Source organism: Mobula hypostoma, chromosome 8 (genome assembly GCF_963921235.1).
Source record: "Mobula hypostoma chromosome 8, sMobHyp1.1, whole genome shotgun sequence".
In the NCBI taxonomy this organism is placed as follows: domain Eukaryota; kingdom Metazoa; phylum Chordata; class Chondrichthyes; order Myliobatiformes; family Myliobatidae; genus Mobula; species Mobula hypostoma.
This window is the reverse complement of record NC_086104.1, coordinates 103,879,503-103,901,715: the sequence shown is the minus strand read 5'-3', so window position 1 is coordinate 103,901,715 and position 22,213 is coordinate 103,879,503. Positions and strand designations below refer to the sequence as shown.

Below are 22,213 nucleotides of genomic sequence, written 5' to 3'. Positions count from 1 at the left end.
TCTAGGTATCTCTGTTCAGCAACACTCTTTTGTGTCTTCTGGCTGTCCTCCTTCCCCTCCACCCACCTCTTTATTTTGCTGTCTTTTCCCTTCCTTTCCAATCCTAAAGAAGGTTATCAGCCTGACTGTTTGTTCATCTCCATTGATGCTGCCTGACCTGTTGAGTTCCTACAGCATTTTGTGTGCATCACCTTCTCGCAATCCTCCGTCCCCCTCCCCCCACCTTTTTTGTTCTGGCATTTTCCCATTCCTTTCCAGTCCTGAAAAAGGTTCTATTCCCATACAGGCTGCCTGACCTCTTGCGTTCCTCCGGCATTTCATGTGTGTTTCTTGAGTGTCTTGTTGTTTACCCCTACTTGACCTTCCAAAATGCATCATTTCTTTTTGAGCGTAAGCGTGAGATTTCTCCAGGTCAGTGGTGATATTATGCTTGGTTAAAACTGCTTTTTTTTTAGATCATCACAATATCATGCTGTTACTTTGGCAACACAGTGGTTGCCTCGCATCTTCAGTGATCTGGCTTCAACCCTGACCTCTGGTTATGCCTCTACAGAGTTTGCACGTTCACCTCATGACCACAGGGGCTTTCACTGAGTGCTCTAGTTTCCTCCTACATCCTGAAGATGCACTGGTAGGTTAACCTGCCCTTATTGATTACCTCTGGTGCAGATTGATGTAGATTGATGGCTGGAAGAATCACTGGGAGTTGTCAGGCATATCAAGGATCAAGGACCAACATTATTCACCAAATACATCTAATAGGAATTTGCTGTGGTGTGTTGGTCAGAGTCCAACATGCATCCAAACCAGCAACATTCAACAATTATAAAGAATTATAAAAAATTATAACAAAGTTAGAAATTAAAGTACGGATAAGTTTTTTTTGCTCAATAGGTATTTGGCTGCCTTTTTAAATGGGTTCCACTGAGTTTCTTCATTTTGTGACTGCCTGTAAGGAGACGAAACTCAAGGTGGTATAGTGTATACATACTTGGATAATAAATGTACTTTGAACTTCTAAACTTTGAATAAAATGTGCATAAATAAATAAATACCAGCGTGCACTTACAATGCAACGGCATTACAAAAAGTAGTTTTAAGTGTGCACAGTGCAGTATAGTGATGGGGGCAATAGATAGAGGGAGAATCATTGAAGGAAATAAAGCACAGGGAATTAAGGATCATAGGAAAGACTAATGGGATGGCTTCTTTGGGGGCAAGCGTGGATCTTATGGGCCAAGTGGCCTCCTCCACTGTTGGTATAAGTATATGCCAATTTTCTATGCTTCTACTCTCTTGTATGTGATTCAGCATTTTTAATCAATGTTCATACCCTCTCTGGTCAAGGGTGAGTGGTTTGGCTAGTACAGAGTCCAATTATCATTGAAATTCTTCCCCAGGTTCAGATTAGTTTATAGTCATATACAATAGGGTGCAATGAAATTCCTTGCTCACGTGAAGCACACAGTAGTATCCATGGTAATAATAACTACAACAATAAATACAGCACTGTGTGCAAAACCACAGAATTATGCAAACTACAACAGAATAATGCAAAGATGGTAATGCATTCTGGAGTGGAGGTGAAAGAAATGCCAAAGTGACAGTAAGATAGAACTAAGAGAAATAAAATCCAAGAAAACTTTCAAAACTAGATAGAGTGGACATGGAGAGGATGTTTCCAGTAGTGGAAGAATCTAGGACAGCCTTAGAATACAAGGACATACCTTTAGAACAGAGATGAAGAGGAATTCATTGCCACAGACGGCTGTGAAGACCAAGTCAGTGGGTGTATTTAAAGGAGATGTTGATTGGTTCTTGATTAGTAGGGGCATCAAAAGTTACAGGGAGAAGGCAGGTGAATGGGGTTGAGAGGGATAATAAATCAGCCATGGTGAAATGGTGGAGAAGACCACAGGCAAAAGGTGATCTTATTCTGCTCCTCTATCTCATGGTCTTATGGTGCAACATGCTAGCACCACTGGCAAATGAGTACGAAAGAGTGGATTGGTTCACAAGTCTGATAGCAGTGGAGAAGGAGCTAGAAGGTAGATGAGAGAAAAGGGAATGGCCAGGATATCCCTGAAGATATGATGTCTTCCTGAAGCAATGCACTGTGAAATTCAGCTGGACCGAAGAGAGGGATGACCCTGTGGCGGACCAGGCAGTGTTCACCACTCTTTGAAGGTTCCAAGTGTCCAGAGCAGAGCAGCTGCCATACCGGGCTCAGCTGCAACGCACCAGGTCTTCCCTATCTCACACCTTGAGAAGTTCAAGAGAATCCTCGTGGGCACGCCAAATATTCTCAGATGCCCAGGAAATGTATTTGTTATTTTTATTTATTTAGCGATACAGTGTGGAAGCAGGCCCTTCCAGCCCAATAAGCCCATGCCAACCAAGTCCACTCATGTGACCAATTAACTATACGTCTTTGGACTGTGGGAGGAAACCGGAGCACCTGGATGAAACGCATGCAGCCACAGGCAGAATGCACAATATCCTTACAGACAGTGGCAGGGTTGCCATTGTAATAACACTATGCTACCATGCGGCCCAAGTCACTTTGGGAAGACAAGTCATGGTCGGACTTCCACAGTGACCGTCAGCACTTTGTGGTATGTTGTAGAACAGCAGGCTCCAGGTATGCAAATGCACGGTTCCTGTATGTTCCATATGCTTTCTTGATCAGTGTGGAGGGATCTTCTGAGATTGCTGTTCATATGGATACCCAGGATCTAGAAGCTGTAGACCATTTGTACAGCAATTCCACTGATGGGGACATGGTTGTGTTCAACCCCCTTCTACCTTCGGTCAGCAACCTGCTCTTTTGCCTTGCTGATATTAAGGGCTAGGTGATTGTTCTGAACAGAAGGTTCACTCTTATTAAAATTCCATTTTGCTTTAAGCTTCCCTTACTCCCCTGTGTCACTGACGTACTGAGATCACTCAGCAACATCAAATCCGTAAACCCACCTACCTTCCCCATCGCCTGGTTTCACCTATCACCTGCAGCTTGTACTCCTACCCCTCCCAGCAGTCTGCCTTCTTCGCTCTTTATTTCCAGTCGTAAGGAAGGTTCTCAGCCCAAAACACTGACTCTTTATTCCCCTACATACATGCTTCCTGACCTTCTGAATTCCTCCAGCATTTTGTGTGTGTTGCTCTGGATTTCCAGCATCTGCAGAATCTCTTGTGCTTATGCAGGATCGAGTATTACAGTTACAGAGAAAATGCATTATCATGGCTCCATCCCTAGCACCCAGATTGAGCATCATGGGTCTCGGGATTCCCACAAGTTGGTAAGGGATGGTATGTTTTCCTGGAATGTGCTGGAGGCTTATATTGGTCCTCCTGGATATTTCTTGCCATTTTGGAACTCTGATTTCAGATTCAGGTTCACGTATCACTAGCACATCGGAACGCACAGTGAAATGTATCACTTGCGTTAAAAACCAACACAGCCAAGGATATGCTGGGGGCAGCCTTCAAGGTCTGCCACACGTTATGGCGTCAACATCGCAACGCCCATAAAATGCTCGGCTGAACTATATGGAACAGGACAAGCAACAAAGCAACATCAGTGAGATGAGCCTCGTTCCTCACCCACTCTCACTCTCATACAGTCCTCCAACCCGGGGCAGGTCGTCTGCTTTGGCATCCAGTGGACTCACGGCTTTACAGACACCAGGCCGCGACTTTCCCTGCAGACTCGCAGAGATTCGCAGACTTGCCGCCTCAGTGGAGACTGCAGCTCTGTGCCATCTTGAAGAAAAGGGGAACAGGGTGCCTGCTCTGGGTGTCAACCTGTGACTCGCACATCTGGCTGAACGTGGTTATCCCCGCGATGCTGGGGGAGGACACTGTCCGTGGTTTGCCCATCTTCACGGTGGATTTGGTGGATTTACGGACACAGTGTGCACCCCAGTGCCTGGTGTAAGTCACTGAAGCACACAACAGTGAGGGTGCTCCTCAGAAAGACTACAAGCACGGGGCCAGCTTTGAAGATCCAGACACCCTTTTGCACAGTCAGTAGATAGCTGTGTTAGTGCGCTGGAGGCCAGGGGCCATGGTGAATACTATTGTCAATCTACCTCCCCCAGCCTCCTCCAGACGAGTTGAGGTTAAACACAAATTAGAGGAACAGTATCTCATGTTCTACCCGAGCAATCTCCAGTCAGATAAAGACTGAACTCTCTAAATTCTGTAATCATTCCCCCGTCCTTTCCCCCCTTTTCTCCTTTTCTCTTTCCTCTCGATTCACCTGTCCTCCTTCACCCCATCTCTGTCCCTTTGTTCACGCTCTCCACCAGCCCGTCACCCACACACTCCTCCCACCAGTTCTCCAACCCACCTCCCTCCCGCCATTCCACCTTCCTCTCCCACCTTCAAAACTTTGTCACATCCACCTATCACCTCCCAGCTTCTGAAATCTTACCACTCTCCCCCTGCTTCATCTGTCTATCATGCCATCACTTGAACCTACCTACCACCCGTCAGTTCTTCCCCCACTCATATCCCTCTACTTTTTTATACTGGATCCCTCCCCTCTACCCTTAAGTCCAGGTGAAGGATCTCGACACAAAACATCCATTTTCCTCCAGTAGTCTGACCTGCAGACTTACTCCAGCATAGACTGTTTTTTCAAAATTCATTTACGGGACATGGGCATCGCCAGCTATGCCAGCATTTATTGCCCATCCCTAGCTGCCCTTGAGAAAGCGGTGATAAGCTGCCTTCTTGAACCGCTGTAGTCCCTGAGCTGTAGGTACATCCACAATGCTGTTAAGGAGGGAATCCATGATTTTGACCCAGCAACAATGAAGGAACGGTGATATGTTTCCAAGTCAGGATGGTGAGTGACTGGGAGTGGGATTTCCAAGTGATGGTGTTCCCAGGTATCTGCTGTTCTTGTCCTTCTAGATGGTAGTGGTCGTGGGTCTGGAAGGTGCTGCCTTAGGAATTTTGGTGTGTTGTTGCAGTGCATCTTGTAGGTAGTACACACTGCTGCAACTGTTCATCGATGGTGGAGGGATTGGATGCTTGTGGAAGGGGTACCAATCAAGTGAGCTGCCTTGTACTGGATGGTGTCAAGCTTCCTGAGTGTTGATGGAGCTGCACCCCTCCAGGCGAGTGCCTTGTATTCCATTACACTCCTGACCTGAGCCTTGTAGATGGTGGACAGGCTTTGGGGAGTCAGGAGGTGAGTTACATACCGCGGGATTCCTAGACTTTGACCTACTCTGGTAGCCATGGTGGTTATATGGCTAGACCAGTTCAGTTTCCTGTCAATCCTGTCAGTTCATCCTGTCCCAGGATGTTGATAGTAGGGCATTCAGTGATGGTGATGCCACTGAATGTCAAGGGATGATGGTTAGAGCCTCTCTTGTTGGAGATGGTCATTGCCTGGGACTTGCATGGCTCAAATGTTACTTACCACTTGTCAGCGCAAGCCTGGATATTGTCCAGGTCCTGCTGCATTCGGGTATGAACTGCTTCACTATGATTCTACATCTGCTACCTCTTGTATCTGGCTTCCCCAAGAGGTGCAGGAAGTTCCCCACACTTTCAGAGTCCGGGCATGGGCCTTTATTGTCAGGGACAGTGTATGGTCAGCATTGACTGGTAGAGGATCTTTATCTTCACCACACTTAGTATAAGGCCCCTCCTCTTGGACACTTCTACAAGTGAATCGGCTCTGTAGGGAAAGGGCACAGTGTGGATAAAGAACTGATGCGGGGACAGGGGGCTGAGTGGCCACCTTGTGAAGAACGTCTGGTCCTTCTGCACAGCGAAATTGCAGGTGATATGCTGTGGACAAAGACCTACAGGAAGCCTATAATCTGGTTTTCATGTGCATTTCTGAGAAGGAATACCACTTAGAGATAGGACCAAAATGCAATGGTGGTCTTATGCCAGGGATACTGGAGCCAGTTAGAGCTGACTCACCTGCAATCACCTCGGAGAAAAAGTGAAAAAGAGGACAACTGAACCATACTCTGTGGCCTTAATCACCAGGGGGTCCTGTTTTATCTAAGGGTCAGAGCTTGTTGCACAGTTAACAAGGCAAAATCAAACCCAGAGGAACATGCACAAAATGACACAGGAATTCAGCAGGTCAGGTAGCATTTATGGAAAGGAATAAAGAGTTGACATTTTGGGCTCTTCACCAGAAGGGGAAAAAGGAGATTAAGATGGGGGGAGGGGAAGGAGTTGACAGGTGATAGATGAAGCCAGGTGAGGAGGAAGGTAGCTGGGTGGGGAGGGGGATGAAGTAAGAAGCTGAGAGATATTAGGTGGCCAAGGTTAAAGGGATAAAGAAGGAGGAATCTGATAGGAGAGGAAAGAGACCCATGGGGAAAAGAAAAAAAGGAGTGCCAAAGGGAGGTGATAGGCAGGTGAGGGGAAGAGAAAAGATCAGAGGTGAATCAGAATGGGGAATGGAAAAAGAGAGAGAGGAGAACAGGGGGAGAAATTACCGGAAGTTAGAGAAATCAATTTTCATGCCATCAGTTTGGAGACTACCCAGATGGAATATGATGTGTTTCTCCTCCAACCTGATTGTGACAGTAGGGGAGGCCATGGACCAATATCAAATTTTTAAAAAATCAAATTCAAGTTTAATTGTCATTCAACTATACATGAATACAGTCAAAACAGTGTTCGTCTGAGGCTAAGGTGCAAAACATAAACAGCACATTCAAAAAAGTGAGCAAGGAAAAACGCGTATATAGCCCAAGACCCTGAACAACATGCCCAGCGAATTGAAGGTACTGCAATCCAGCCTGTCACTCCACTGATCAAACACTGAAAGGCAGCACCCATGGGAGAGGCCTGCACCCAACCGGGCATGCACTGCCTCTGGCGTCTCCTCTGCAGCAGCAGGCAAGCCCGTGGCTTGAGGCCTAGAACTTGGTACAACAGAGGCTACGCAGCTTCCTCACTGCCTGTCACACCATCAAACAAGGGAACCAGGCCTGCAGAATATTACGTTATCAACGTCCAACAGGATCTTATGATCACAAGAGAACCATCCAAGACAATCAACCATGGTTCAACTGTACGCCGCCTTTGCACACCATCTTGGATGTCTTTGAGTAGCAGGCAGCAACACAGTGTGCATCCAGGCCATCTCCTCCAACACCCAATCCAGCTACTCCCATCAACAAGCAGCTCACTGATGGGGTAGACCTGCCAGACCCAAAGTTCTTGGAGCCCAGCATTGTTTTGTGATCAAGAAAAACATGTCTAATAACGGGAAAAACATCTTTGGTCTGTCCCCGAGATGCCTCTGCGGCTGAACGTGCCGCCATCTAGCAATTTGAATAAAAATGAATAATCCTGCTTGTTTCAGACAGAGCGAAGATGCTTGCTAAAGAATCAAACCCAAACATGTTTACTACACACAGTGCTGATCTCTGACAAAAATCACATCGGTAATAATTGATGATTAAGCAGCTGGCAAAAGTTATATTTTTCATAAATGCCTCCTGCATTTTTTCCTTAATCTTTGTGACTGGGAGAGAAAGCTTTTGGACTCTGCAGCCATCAGGGAGTGATAGTTTGCACTCCTGTTAGATCAAGTATACCTTTGTGAAAATATTAATCACGCTAACACTGACTCGGACATCATTACCTCATTTCTCAGGTGTTTAAAAAACAAAATGATTGTCTCTTTTCCTGTGCCAGCATTTGATTTATTAGTGTATGAGGTAATGCTCTGTAAATATATAACGTTGATGTCAGTTTGTTCAGGGCCTTGTTTCTATGACTGAACAGCACCTTTTACAACATGCAGTTAAACCTTTCTTCATAAAAAATCCACACTTTTAAAAAAAAACCCTGTTGATAGTCCTTTTTTTAAAAGAAAGCTCTGAGTGTTCCAAAAGTTGGATCTAGTTTCCTATCAGACTAGATTCTGCAAATATAACACAATACTTGTGCATTGCTGGACAATTCCAACATTTTTGCAACAACAAAAATCAAACTGGAGTTAACAGATGTCTCTTTTGAATTTGATAGTGAATTAACTCCTTGTCTACTGTTGGAGTGTTGAATGAGTGGTGGAAGTGAGGTAGACAAAGTTAATGCGATGAGAGGCCAAGGCGAGGATGGTCAGAACCCAAGTGCTGGGGTATCTGAGACTAGAATCGAGGCACGATTTCAAGACTGAGACAAGACCAGGTTTCTTGACTAGATCCTTGATGAAAGCCTGACAAGATTAGACGAGAATCCAAATGAGACAGATATCCTAAACACAATCGCAGACTGAACCAGAGCCGAGCTGGTGATGCAGCCTCGAACTTGAGTTCGGGTGCTCTTTAAATATGCAAATCCTGGCCCCAAAACAAGGTCGCCAATTAGCGAAGCAAACCAGTTATCCATACTCTGTATAATTGGAGCATCTAAACCCCGGAGGCTGGAGCATTTGGGTGCGTTCAGACAGGAGCAATCTTCTCCCACACTCAGTTATGACGAACAGGATAGACTTCCAGTCAGAACGCTACCTGAGGGGACAAGCAACAAAACTCTGTTCATTGGTAGTCGAAGTCACAATCCCAAGGAGCTCAAGGAGGACTGATGAGCATTCTCTAGTCAGGGCATTACTCACCATTCCAGCTAACATTCAGAGAGGAGCGACAGGGCTAGTTAGCATTTGAGGTGTAAACTCTGCCTTGATGATAGATGCTGCTTTCCTATGACAGCGCTCCTTGTAGATGTTCTTAATGGTATGGAGGGACTGGGCCTCCATACTTCTATTAAAATTTTATGTTCAAGGGTATTGGTGTTTCCATATCAGCCTGTAATGCAATATACTCTCCACCACAAATCTATAGAGGTTTGTCAAAGTTTTAGATGCCATGCCGAATCTTCGCAAACTTCTAAGAAATAGAGGTACTGCCCTGCTTTCTTTGTAATGGCACTCACGTGTTAGGTCTGGGACAAATCCTCTGTAATGATAACACTGAGGAATTTAAAGTTGCTAACCCTCTCCATCTCTGATCTCCCAATGAGGACTGGCTCATGGACCTCTGGTTTCCTCCTCCTGAAGTCAATAACCAGCACCTTTGTCTTGCTGACATCGAGTCAGTATGGACCGCTCACCAGGTTTTCAGTCTCCCTCCATATAGCTGATCCATCACCACCTTTGATTCAGCCTGACAGTGGTGTCGTCAGCAAGCCTGAATATGGTATTGAAGTTGTGCCTAGTCTCACAGTCGTAAGTGTAAAGTGAGTAGAGCCTTGCGGTGCACCTGTGTTGATGGAGACTAGGAGAAGATGCTGTTGTCAATCCGAACTGACTGGGTTCTCTAAGTGAGAAAATTGAGGATCAAATTGCACTAGGAGGTATTGAGGTCAACGTCTTGAAGCTTATTGATCAGTTTCGTAGTCAATAAAGATCATCCTGATGTATGCATCTTTGCTGTTCAGATGTTCCTGTCACAACCAGGGATCATTTGTACTAAAGAAGTCAGTACATGAACTGTTGTTTTCTTGGTGTCACCTTGTGGGTATGTTTTGTCCTTGGATTGTTTCACTTTTATGTCTAATTCTTTGTCTTTGCGCTAGCTCTGGGCTTTCACTGTTTTGCAGGTGTCTCATTTGGGATCATGGGAATTGTTAAACTCTTTATATTTATCACCTTTGTTCAGTTTGGGATAATTTAATCAGCACAGTAACATCAATGCCCGGAACTCCTACGTGCTGCAGGGTGTATTTCGGGGAGTGTGCCTACCCCGCTTTGTTGGGTCGTTGTGGATCCTTGTCGGTGAAACTCAGACTGAGTTTGTCTGTGTCTCGTCAGTGATCTCTGTTCATCAGGTTTCTGTACAGTTTGCCTGAGCTCTGTTTGTTTTTTCTTGTTAATTCCTGTAATAAATCTTCAGTTCTATTGAAATTACCGAAGTCTCTGTGATTTCTACACTTGAGTTTGCTAGTGATCCTTACAGTTCCAGGACTGAGTGAAGAGCTAATGGAATGGCACCTGCTATGGAGCTGCTCTGCCAGCAAGCAAATTGGAGCAGATTCAAGTCGCTATTCAGGCAGGAGTTGATATGTTTCATCACCAACCTCTCACAGCACGTAGTCACATTGCTACTGGACGACAGCCGTTGAGGCAGGTTACTACGTTCTTCCTGGGCTTGAAGCAGGTGGGTATCTCAGACTGCCAAAGGGAGAGGTTCAAAATATCGGTGAATACTCCAGCCGGTTGGTCAGGACAGGTTTTTAGTACTCAGCCAAGTACCTCATCTGGGTCTGGATGCTTTCTGTGGATTCACCCTCCTGAAGGATGCATTCACATCATCCTCAGAGACAGAAATCACAGGGACATTGGGGGCTGTGGGAGTTTATGAAGCTTCCACCATGTTTTGACAGTCAAAGCAAGCACAGAAGGCATTGAGCTCATCTGGGAGCAAAGCCTTGATTTCATCTACGTCGCTTGGTTTCACTTTGTAAGAAGTGATAGCATTCAAGCCCTGCCACAGCTGTCAAGCATCCTTCAGTGACGCAAGCTTGGACTCTGCATGTGAGATGGCTTGCTGGAGATCAAACTTGGACCTCTTGGTTGCCAGATCTGAATGCTACCAATCTGGCCCTCAGCAGATTGCAGATCTCCTGGCTCACCCAGGGCTTCTGGTTGTTGAAGACTCTGAGTGACTTTGTGAGGACACACTCATCTATGACTGTTGTATAAACTCCATGACAACAATGATGTACTTATTTAGTCCTTGAACACGGCCCAATCCACCAACTCAAAGCAACCCTGTAGCCACTCCTCTGCCTCCTGTGATCATCTCTTTTCTGTCCTTACCTCTGGAGCCTTGCTCTTTATCATCTGTCTGTATGCAGGTAGGAGGACAGCCAAGTGATCAGATTTCCTGAAATGTGTTCTCGGCATGGAACAGTAGGCATTCTGAATCATAGCATAACAGTGGTCAAATGTGTTGGGTCCCCTGGTGCTGCAGGTTATATGCTGATGATAATTGGGTAGAGATTTCTTCAAACAAGCCTAATTGAAGTCCCCAACTATGATCTGAAATGCGCTGGGGTGGGCTGTTTCTTGTCTGGTGATGGCAGCATTCAATATCTCAAGTGCTTGATTAACGTCAGCTTTTGGCAGAATGTTTTGATCTGCATGTGACAGGTAAAGTGAATAAAGTTAATCTTTAAACTAAAAGTGTCAAGCCTCATAAAACAAATTTCAACCAATTGGCAAACACAAATAGCACAAATATAACTGGCATTTAAGGCCAATACTTTGCCAATTTCAAACTTTTGTCAAGATAGCAATGAAACCAAATCCTGAGTTCTTACCTATCTGCCACTGTGGAAAGTGAAGGAAATACAATGAAAAGCTGAATAACTAGTACCTCCACAGAACGTGCTTTTGGAGAGATAAAAATCATGTATTTTGAACACAGGTTAATAACTTTGTGAATTTCTCAGTAGCTCTCATAAAATAGTCTATCAGATTTAGAACCAAAAAGGTAACAATATTTTTCTGAGCCTCTTAGAAGTCTGGATGGGCGTACCATTTGAACAAATAATGAAATTCTGTGGAAGAAGTTTTGTGTCGGATGTGGTAGAGTATTTCCACCATAGATGCAAAGGTGATGTGTGATGCCATGGGCTCGACGGGCCGAACGGCCTACTTCTGCTCCTATATCTTATGGTCTTATGGCCATTTTCAAAATGTGTGTTACCTTGGGAAAAGGTCTGGCACAGAAATTTACTTACTTATTTATTTAGAGATACAGTGTGGAATAGGCTCTTCCAGCCCTGCCCGATGATCCAGATTTAAATCTAGACTAACCTCAGGGCAATTTACAATGACCAATTAACTTACCTAGTACATCTTTGGACTGTGGGAGAAAAACAGAGGACCCAGAGAAAACCCACGCATTCCACGAGGAGGACGTACAGAGATTCCTTATGGAGACTGGGATTGAACTCTGTGCTCCACATCCCCAAGCTGTAACAGCACCGCAGTAAGGACTGTGCTCCCACGGTGTCTATGGTAGCATATCGGTTTGCCTTGACCAGGCAGTGTAACAGCTGCTGTGTCTGGTACTATCTTCTAACAACTAAGGGCAAGAGAAACCCCTTCCTCAGTGGGACCGAAGCAAGCAAAGGCAAATAGTTCTAGACCTGTAACATGGACTTTTAGCTTGGCAAGTCTGCTTTTCAGGGGTCTTACTTTAGAGTCCAAGATTAGGGACTTGAATACCAAAAATATAAAGTTGCTGGCTTCTGATAGAGGCATTGTAAAGTCGCGGCTGTGTGTTTTATCAGTTCCCAAATTCAATCAAACCAAATTTCAGAAGTGAAGTCCAATAAGGAAATTCCAATGTGATGTACAATGCCTATAAAAATTAATCACCCCTCCGGGAAGTTTTCATGATTTATTGTTTTACAACATTGAATCACAGCGGATTTAATTAGGCTTTTTTGACACTGATCAATGGAAAAAGACTCTCGTGTCAAAGTGAAAACGGGTCTCTACAAATTGGTCTAAATTTATGACAATTATTAAACAACCAAAATAATTGATTGCATAAGCATTCACCCCCCCCCCCTTTCATCTGACACAGCAAATTATCACTGGTGCAGCCAATTGGTTTTAGAAGTCCCATAACTAGTTAAATGGAGATCACTGTGTGCAATCAAAGTGTTTCAATTGACTGTAGTAAAAATACACCTCTGTTTGGAAGGTCCAGCTGCTGGTGAGTCAGTATCCTGGCAAAAACTACACTATGAAGACAAAGGAATACTCCACAACTCTGTGAAAAGGTTATTGAAAAGCACATGTCAGGAGATGGAGACAAGAAAATTTCCAAGTCACTGAATATCTCTTGGAATACAGTTAAGTCAGTCATCAAGAAATGGAAAGATTACGACACAGCTGTAAATCTGCCTAGAGCAGGCTGTCCTCAAAAACTGAGTGACCGTGCAAGAAGGGGACTAGTGAAGGAGGCCAGCAAGAGACCTATGACAACTCTGGAGGAGTTACAAGCTTCAGTGGCTGAAATGGAAGAGGTCCTGTAGACAACAACTGTTGCTTGGGTGCTTCAACGGTCACAGCTTTATGGGAGAGTGGCAAAGAGAAAGCCACTAATGAAAAAAAAACGCACATGAAATCTCGGCTACAGTTTGCCAGAAAGCATGTGGGAGACTGAAATCAGCTGGAAGAAGGTTCTATGGTCTGATGAAACCAAAATTGAGCATTTTGGCCATCAGACTAAGTGCACAGCATCAAAAGCACACCATCCCTAATGTGAAGCATGGTGGTGGCTGTATCATGCTGTGGGATGCTTTGATCATCAGCAGGCCCTGGAAGGCTTGTGAAGGTAGAGGGTAAAATGAATGCAGCAAAATACTGGGATATCCTGGAATAAGACCTAAAGCAATCTGCAGGAGAACTATGACCTGGGAGAAGATTTGTTTTCCAGCATGACCCCAAGTATAAAGCCAAAGCTACACAGGAACAGCTTAAAAACAACAAAGTTAATGTTCTGGAGTGGCTAAGTCAGAGATCAGACCTCAATTGAATTGAGAATTTGTGGCTGGACTTGAAAAGGGCTGTTCACTCATGATCACCATGCAATCTGACAGAGGTTGAGCAGTTTTGTAAAGAAGAATGGGGAAAAATTTCAGTGTCCAGATGTGCAAAGCTGATAGAGACCTACCCACACAGACTCAGGGCTGTAATTGCTGACAAAGGTGCATCTACGATATACTGACTTGAAGAGGGTGATACTTATGCAATCAATTATTTTGGGTTTTATATTTGTAAAACATCTTCAGAAGTTTTCGGATGACTCTGCCATAGTTGGATGCATCAGCAAGGGAGATGAGGCTGAGTACAGGGCTACAGTAGGAAACTTTGTCACACGGTGTGAGTAGAATTATCTGCAGCTTAATGTGAAAAAGACTAAGGAGCTGGTGGTAGACCTGAGGAGAGCTAAGGTACCGGTGACCCCTGTTTCTTCCAGGGGGTCAGTGTAGAAATGGTGGAGGATTACAGATACCTGGGGATACGAATTGACAATAAACTAGACTGGTCTAAGAACACTGAGGCTGTCTACAAGAAGGGTCAGAGCCGTCTCTATTTCCTGAGGAGACTGAGGTCCTTTAACATCTACCGGACGATGCTGAGGATGTTCTACGAGTCTGTGGTGGCCAGTGCAATCATGTTTGTTGTTGTGTGCTGGGGCAGCAGGCTGAGGGTAGCAGACACCAACAGAATCAACAAACTCATTCGTAAGGCCAGTGATGTTGTGGGGATGGAACTGGACTCTCTCACAGTGGTGTCTGAAAAGAGGATGCTGTCTAAGTTGCATGCCATCTTGGTCAATGTCCCCCTTCCACTACATAATGTACTGGATGGGCACAGGAGTACATTCAGCCAGAGACTCATTCCACCGAGATGCAGCACAGAGCGTCATAGGAAGTCATTCCTGCCTGTGGCCATCAAACCTTACAACTCCTCCCTTGGAGGGTCAGACACCCTGAGCCAATAGGCTGGTTCTGGATTTATTTCATAATTTACTGGCATAATTTACATATTACTATTTAACTATTTATGGTTCTATTACTATTGATTATTTATGGAGCAACTGTAATGAAAACCAATTTCCCCCGGGATTAATAAAGTATGACTATGACTAATTAATTTAGATCACTTTGTAGAGATCTGTTTTCACTTTGACATAGAAGAGTCTTATTCTGTTGATCAGTGTCAAAAAAGCCAGATTAAATCTACTGTAATTAAATGTTGTAAAACGATAAAATATATAGACTTCCAAGAGGGGTGAATACTTTTTATAGGCACTCTATGTTAAGCAGCTGTAACTAAAAAGACATTTCAGTGCTGAGGAATATGTTGATTGAAGTGTTACCTTCAGGATAAAGTCATGGAGAAAACCCCATCTGGTTGTCATAAAAGGACACAAGGTTGCAAGGAGCTGCTGAAGGTGAAGATGTTCACCAAGTAACCTTGCAGGTCTTCCCCTCTGCATTGTGTTAACCAGTTGGTTAAACCAATCTGTGCATTGGTCACTCGCTTAAGCTGCTGTTGTGGCATCTCAGTGATCAGCTGTTCTATTGAAAAATCTAAAATAAAAGCAGTTTTGGACTCCTGATTTAAGAAAAGATGTGCTGACATTGGAGAAAGTTCAGAAGAGCTTCACGAAAATGACTCTGGGATTGAAAGGCTTGTCATATGAGGAGCATTTGATGGGTCTGGGCCTCTACTGACTAGGATTCAGAAGAATGGGTGTAGGGGAGTACCACATTGAAACATCAAATGTTGAAAGGCCTTGATAGAGTGGATATGGAGAGGATGCTTCCTATGGTGGGAGACTCTAAAGACCAGTGAACACAGAATAGAGGGACGTCCATTTAGAACAGAGATGAGGAGAAATTTCTTCAGCCAGAGAGTGGTGAGTCTGTGAATTTGTTGCCACAGGTGGCTGTGGAGGCCAAGTCATTGGGCATACTTAAGGCGAAGACTGGATAGATTCTTGATTAGTCAGGGCCTGAAGGGATACGGAGAAAAGGCTGGAAATTTAGGCTGACAGGGAAATGGATCAGCCATGATGAAATGGCGGAGCAGACTCGATGGGCCAAATGGTCTCATTCTGCTCCTATGTTTTATGGTCTTATGGACATGCTGAAAATTCTCATCAGGCCGGGCAGCATATATGGATCTAACGGTGCAGATCAACTACCCTTCATATGTTTTGTGTCTTCTGACAAGGCTGGTTTTTAACATACCCAAACAGTCTGCTGGAGGCACTCAGCATCTGTGGAGGGAAAGGACTTGTGCCCGTTTTCGGCCAAAGCCACGATCAGGGCAGTGTTACCTGCCTCTCCCTATTTGCTCTTAAGTGATAGGCCAGGAGATGTGTGAGCCACTCCTGGTAAAAGTTCGATCCTAAAAGAAACAGTGACTGTGCCTGGTCCTAACAGCGGTATGATAGATAGATTCATAGTCGCCATAAAAACCCTGCTGGTTTCTTATCTACTAACATAATCACCACTCCACCACTCTTAGAAGGTGTCCATAATGCGGTTATTCTCAAAGGTTACAAATGATTCCGGATCTGCAAAGGCACACAATCCACGTTTTTAGTGTCACCCTTTGAAACGTGAGTGAACTGAGACGCCACAGGTCATTCTCGCACACACAACAGCCAGGTAAAGCAGGGATCAGGACTAAAGCAACCCGACAGTAAATGTTGCATAACAGGTTCAAACAAGAGAGAGGCTGTGTTTGTTAACAATAATTAAATGATATCAAGCAACTAAAACAGCCGCTTTTTTCTGGGGTTGTTTGCACTTAGTTAGTTTTGCATGCACTGGCATACAGCAGACGTGCAGAATTCACAGCAAAGGGTTCCTTCTACTCATCCCTACCCTCCCTCCCTTGGGTAAGGAACCCTGTCCACTACTACATGTGTAGCCTAGCCTGGGATATAAACTCGGTTCCAGCTGGATTCCTCTGTTAATTCAGACAGCTCACATTCAGACTTGAAACTCCGCCTTCTTACTGACCAAAGTTAATCTGCACAATGCTGCCCCATATAAGGAATGGATGACATCATTAGTTCTTGGTTCAGGACTTCTACATACTGTAAAATTCACCTTTCATTGTCTAATGCCATGGCTGGAATGTTATGGTGGATTCCCCGTGGGGTAGGAATCATTGCCTGCTTGTTCTCCAAATACAGTTTAAAGCAGTAAATGGCTCTGACATGGAACTAACTATATCACAAGGTAAGAATGGAGTTGCTCTCTCTCTCTCTCTCTCTCTCTCTCTCTCTCTCTCTCTCTCTCTCTCTCTCTCTTCTCTTTGATAAGCACTTGCTCTCACCTGTAGCATGTGATCTCTCTCTCTCTTCCTCTCCCCCCTCTCTCCCCTCTCTTTCTCCCCTCTTTCTCTCTCCCTCTCTCTCTCTCTTCCCTCTCTTTCTCTCCTCTCTCTCCCTCCCTCCCTCTCTCTCCCCTCTATTTTTCTCTCCCCTCTCTTCCTCTCTCTTCCCTCTCTTTCTCTCTCTCCCTCTCTCTCTCTCTCTCTTTCTCTCCCTTTACTTTTTCCCTCAGATAAGAGCTGTTACTGTATGAATTAACCTGACCACTCGAATCTAATGCTGGAGAGCTGTGATGATGTTGCAGATTGAACTACTGCCTCGTGCTGTGGTCTAAGTGAGTTTACAGGGAGTAAATATCCTCAGCTGGGTTGCAGTGTTGTTTTGTTCTGTGTGTAGTATTCCTGGATAATCCCTTCCCTTTCTGCAGTTCCATGCTTGTCCTAGCAGAATGACTTCACCCTGAGGATTGTGAGAATGCACCGTCTTTATCCTCTAATTGAATATGTCTCCATTTACACTGTTAACATACATTTAACTCTCTCATTTGTTTCCTTCAATTTGCAGTTTGCTCGAATCGTCCCCCACCCCCTCCCCTGTTGCTGGATGCTTCTTTTTGGGTTTGTGGCGAGTGTCGATGACACTGGTTGGGTTGACACTCGTTACAGGAAAAGTGCTCAGGACAGGATCACTGTTACTGAAGACTTAAGATTGTTGGAATGTGTATGAATGGCGTAATGATCTTGCTCAATTATTCTCTTTGCTTACAGTTTCGGTTAATGTTTAATTGTCTGCATAGCTTTCCTGGAGTGTGTGAGGTAATTTCTAAATATTATTAGGCGGTGTTAACTCATGGCTTTGCTTGATCCAGATGCTTTAAAGTGTGATATCAACGAGGTGAAATCAACCATTCTCGGCTGACCTTCACTCTTCTCTTTAATTTAGGACATTTCAAGTTAAACAGCTGAGAGGGCACATAAGCAGCTGGAGGGTGTTGTGGCGGCCCTGTGGCCAGGCCCAAGTGCCCACGGTGTGCTGGACACCCATCTAACAGCCCCTTCAGGGGGCTGCGGAATTCTCTGTCCATTGACGTCAAAAGTCCTTCAGCTAATTTCTCAAATATCCTGACCAGGTACTCTCAGGAAAGTAAGCTTTGTTTATGGCACTGTTATGACAAGATTCAGTGTAAGCTTTGAGGAACAACACCTCACCTTTCACCTGGGCATGCTGCAACCTGCAGGACTCAACATGGAATTCTCCAACGTGAGATAACACCTCTTTCTATCTGTTGTACCAGGGTTCGCCATTTCCCCGCCATCTATTTCCTTCTTTCTCTTTTGCCTGCTGCATTAAGCAGACTCTACAGCATCAGCAACACATTAGCACAAAGGAGCGAACGGCCACATCTGGTAATCCGGTCTCGCTCAGTCGGAGTTATTCCCTTCCCGCTCTCCGAGTGCTTCCAGACTGGCCCAGCCCTTGCTCTTTCGCTCTCCGAGTGCCTCCAGACTGGCCCAGCCCTTGCTCTCCCACTCTCCGAGTGCCTCCAGTCCGCCCCAGCCCTTGTTCCTCTTTTGTTTGCAGTTCTGATTAATCCCAGTGCTGAAATGTTAACCGTTTCTCTCTCCATAGGTCCTGCCTGACCTGTTGTGTTGTTTCAGAATTTTCCATTTTTGCTTCAGTCATAATCATATGAATAAAAAGGCAAGAATGTGCGAGATGCTTTTCTTGGTGTCAACACACAATGGGTTGAAAGGTCTTTTGTGAGAAAGGTTTATTTATGTATTTAGGATGAATCAGAATGAGGTTTACTTTCACTGCCATATGTCATGAAATATCTTGTTTTGTAGCAGCGGTACGGGGCAATACATAGAATATACTACTATTCCTAATAAGAAATATTCATTCCTTCATTGTGTGCTGCGTTGTATGCTGTAAGTGATCATAGTCTTGACCATGATTGTTCTTTGCAAATCTTTCTGCCTTCTATGCAAGATGGGTGACCCAGGCCATTATCAATATCTCTCAGAGACTGCCTGCTTGGTGTTAGTGTTCACCTATGCAACCATCCACCGCCTGCTTCCACGGTTTCATGTGACCTTGATCGGGGTGGGGGGGGGCGCACATTAAACAGGTGCATCCATTGCCCAGGGGTGATCTACAGCCTGGCGGAGGGATGTGTTCGTCCATTCTCGTCAATGAAGACCTGGACACCATTTGATGATGTCGAGACCAGTGCGTGATTTGGATTTAAGTGAGGGAGAGTTGCGCAGTGTCAGCCTCACTCTCTCTTCATAATTCCCATCTGGATCCAGTGGCAAGACAGCGTCGAGACGGCTGGAGATGGGACTAGGCGCAGTGGATGACCAGGACGTCTTCTGTGTCTTGTCCTGCTCTACACGTTCCACGACATTTGCAGAGACCGCCTTCTTGACCGTTGGACCTTTCCGCCGGAGTCTGTCTTCACATGCTGGGATAGGCAACTCCCTATCCCACCAAGGGTTTGAGACCCGTGGGCTACCCTCACCTGGTTTAGCTGGTTTGTCGAATGCGTTGCCCGGGGTGTGGCCGTTGTTGCATGCAAACAGCTACGGGGAGCCACAGGTGAGAGCTGAGTGCCAGGTGGGGACCAAAGGTGGACTAACCGCCTTGAAAAGGACGTGACATAGAAACATAGAAACATAGCAAATAGGTGCAGGAGTAGGCCATTCGGCCCTTGGAACCTGCACCACCATTCAGTATGATCATAGCTGATCATCCAACTCAGAACCCTGTACCAGCCTTCTCTCCATACCCCCTGATCCCTTTAGCCACAAGGGCCATATCTAACTCCCTCTTAAATATAGCCAATGAACTGGCCTCAACTGTTTCCTGTGGCAGAGAATTCCACAGATTCACCACTCTCTGTGTGAAGAAGTTTTTCCTCATCTCGGTCCTAAAAGGCTTCCCCTTTATCCTCAAACTGTGACCCCTCGTTCTGGACTTCCCCAACATCAGGAACAATCTTCCTGCATCTAGCCTGTCCAATCCCTTTAAGATCTTATACGTTTCAATAAGATCCCCCCCTCAATCTTCTAAATTCCAAGAGTATAAGCCTAGTCGATCCAATCTTTCATCATATGAAAGTCCTGCCATCCCAGGAATCAATCTGGTGAACCTTCTTTGTACTCCCTCTATGGCAAGAATGTCTTTCCTCAGATTAGGGGACCAAAACTGCACACAATACTCCAGGTGTGGTCTCACCAAGGCCTTGTACAACTGCAGTAGTACCTCCCTGCTCCTGTACTTGAATCCTCTTGCTATGAATGCCAGCATACCATTCGCCTTTTTCACCGCCTGCTGTACCTGCATGCCCACTTTCAATGACTGGTGTACAATGACACCCAGGTCTCACTGCACCTCCCCTTTTCCTAATTGGCCACCATTCAGATAATAATCTGTTTTCTTGTTTTTGCCACCAAAGTGGATAACCTCACATTTATCCACATTAAATTGCATCTGCCATGAATTTGCCCACTCACCTAACCTATCCAAGTCTCCCTGCATCCTCTTAGCATCCTCCTCACAGCTAACACTGCCGCCCAGCTTCATGTCATCCGCAAACTTGGAGATGCTGCATTTAATTCCCTCGTCTAAGTCATTAATATATATTGTAAACAACTGGGGTCCCAGCACTGAGCCTTGCGGTACCCCACTAGGCACTGCCTGCCATTCTGAAAAGGTCCTGTTTATTCCCACTCTTTGCTTCCTGTCTGCCAACTATTTCTCTATCCACATCAATACCTTACCCCCAATACCGTGTGCTTTAAGTTTGCACACTAATCTCTTGTGTGGGACCTTGTCAAAAGCCTTTTGAAAATCCAAATATACCACATCCACTGGTTCTCCCCTATCCACTCTACTAGTTACATCCTCAAAAAATTCTATGAGATTCGTCAGACATGATTTTCCTTTCACAAATCCATGCTGACTTTGTCCGATGATTTCACCGCTTTCCAAATGTGCTGTTATCACATCTTTGATAACTGACTCTAGCATTTTCCCCGCCACTGATGTTAGGCTAACCAGTCTATAATTCCCCGGTTTCACTCTCCCTCCTTTTTTAAAAAGTGGGGTTACATTAGCCACCCTCCAATCCTCAGGAACTAGTCCAGAATCTAAAGAGTTTTGAAAAATTATCACTAATGCATCCACTATTTCTTGGGCTACTTCCTTAAGCACTCTGGGATGCAGACCATCTGGCCCTGGGGATTTATCTGCCCTTAATCCTTTCAATTTACCTAACACCATTTCCCTATTAACATGTATTTCCCTCAATTCCTCCATCTCACTAGACCCTCGGTTCCCTTCTATTTCTGGAAGATTATTTATGTCCTCCTTAGAGAAGACAGAACCAAAGTAGTTATTCAATTGGTCTGCCATGTCCTTGTTCCCCATAATCAATTCACCTGTTTCTGTCTGTAGGGGACCTACATTTGTCTTAACCAATCTTTTTCTTTTCACATATCTATAAAAGCTTTTACAGTCAGTTTTTATGTTCCCTGCCAGTTTTCTCTCATAATCTTTTTTCCCTTTCCTAATTAAGCCCTTTGCCCTCCTCTGCTGGACTCTGAATTTCTCCCAATCCTCAGGTGAGCTGCTTTTTCTGGCTAATTTGTATGCTTCTTCTTTGGAATTGATACTATCCCTAATTTCCCTTGTCAGCTACAGGTGCACTACCTTTCCTGATTTATTCTTTTGCCAAACTGGGATGAACAATTGTTGTAGTTCATCCATGCGATCTTTAAATGCTTGCCATTGCATATCCACCATCAACCCTTTAAGTATCTTTTGCCAGTCTATCTTAGCTAATTCACATCTCATACCTTCAAAGTTACCCTTCTTTAAGTTCAGAACCTTTGTTTCTGAATTAACTATGTCACTCTCCATTTTAATGACGAATTCCACCATATTATGGTCACTCTTACCTAAAGGCCCTCTAACGACAAGATTGCTAATTAACCCTTCCTCATTGCTCAATACCCAGTCTAGAATGGCCTGCTCTCTAGTTGGTTCCTCAGCATGTTGGTTCAAAAAACCATCCCACATACATTCCAAGAAATCCTCTTCCTCAGCACCCTTACCAATTTGGTTCACCCAATCTATATGTAGATTGAAGTCACCCATTATAACTGCTGTTCCTTTATTGCACGCATTTCTAATTTCCTGTTTAATACCATCCCTAACCTCACTACTACTGTTAGGTGGCCTGTACACAACTCCCACCAGTGTTTTCTGCCCCTTAGTGTTATGCAGCTCTACCCATATTGATTCCACATCCTCCCGGCTAATGTCCTTCCTTTCTA

The 22,213-nt window shown here is 44.8% G+C and overlaps 1 protein-coding gene across 6 annotated transcripts in view; it reads left to right on the top strand.

Annotated features, from left to right (window-relative positions):
* Positions 1–22,213, top strand: part of LOC134350811 (filamin-A-interacting protein 1-like) — a 354,727-nt gene that overhangs the window by 261,332 nt on the left and 71,182 nt on the right. Inside the window, exon 1 of one of the 6 annotated variants that reach the window (XM_063056518.1) lies at positions 16,563–16,776. The exons of 4 other annotated variants lie outside the window; for them this stretch is intronic. The gene's annotated coding sequence lies outside the window, so the exon portion shown is untranslated. Of the gene's footprint in view, positions 1–16,562; positions 16,777–16,868; positions 17,206–22,213 lie in introns of those variants that run through there. One more of the 6 variants, XM_063056517.1, reaches the window with a different exon arrangement.